Source organism: Rhincodon typus, chromosome 41 (genome assembly GCF_021869965.1).
Source record: "Rhincodon typus isolate 14 chromosome 41, sRhiTyp1.1, whole genome shotgun sequence".
NCBI lineage: Eukaryota > Metazoa > Chordata > Chondrichthyes > Orectolobiformes > Rhincodontidae > Rhincodon > Rhincodon typus.
In genome coordinates, this window is record NC_063372.1 from 1,506,565 (window position 1) to 1,507,364 (window position 800).

The window sequence follows — 800 nt, forward strand, 5'->3', positions numbered from 1 at the left end:
ACTGCAGTCCATGTGCTGCAGGTAGACCCACAATGCCCTGAAGGTGGGAATTTCAGGATTTTGACCCAGTGACACTGAGGGAGCAGCAATATATATTTCCAGGTCTGGTTTATGTACCAGAAGACCAAGATCCCTCTCAGATTAACTCTCTTTCTCTCTTCACAGATTCTGTAAAGCCTGCTGAGTATTTGCAGCATTTTCTGTTTTTATTTTGTGCATTACCTTTTGTATTTTGGTTCCCCTTTAGGACCAAGTCTTCTGCAGACGCATTGCTTTTTGCCAAAGCAAATTCTCCCTTGGAATACCCCATTCAAGGTGTTGAAGTGAGACCTCTGAAAACCATCTTAATACCAGGTCAGAAAAAACATAGAAGGGTCTGCCTTATTATCATGAATTCAAGAGGTTGAAAAGTGCTGAAAAAGCTTTATTTTTTGGACCGTGGTCCCTGGCAGAGTGAAGTAACATTTATTAACACAAAAGCCCTTGTAACAAGGCCATGAACATTGTCCTATCGTAGTTTTTTAAAAATCTTCCATGGCGTCTAGGTGCTGCTGATGTTGCCCATCTCTAATTGTCCTTGAACTGAATGCCCATTTCAGAGGGCAGTTAAGAGTCAACCCCATTGCTGTGGGTCTGGAGTCACATGTAGGCCAGACTGGATAAGGATGGCAGTTTCCCTCCCTAAAGGACTTCAGTCAACCAGATGGGATATTTCTGACAATTGACAATGGTTTCGGTGCCATTGACTATTAATTCCAGATTTTTTTTAATTGAATTCAAATTCCACCATCTGCTGTGGT

The 800-nt window shown here is 42.0% G+C and overlaps 1 long non-coding RNA gene across 1 annotated transcript in view; it reads left to right on the forward strand.

Moving 5' to 3' along the window:
• Nucleotides 1-245: 245 nt before the first annotated feature.
• The window catches only part of LOC125487400, a 9,841-nt gene continuing 9,286 nt past the window's right edge, over nt 246-800 (forward strand). Inside the window, exon 1 of the long non-coding RNA XR_007265874.1 lies at nt 246-354. This is a non-coding gene — a long non-coding RNA (uncharacterized LOC125487400). The remainder of the gene's footprint in view (nt 355-800) is intronic.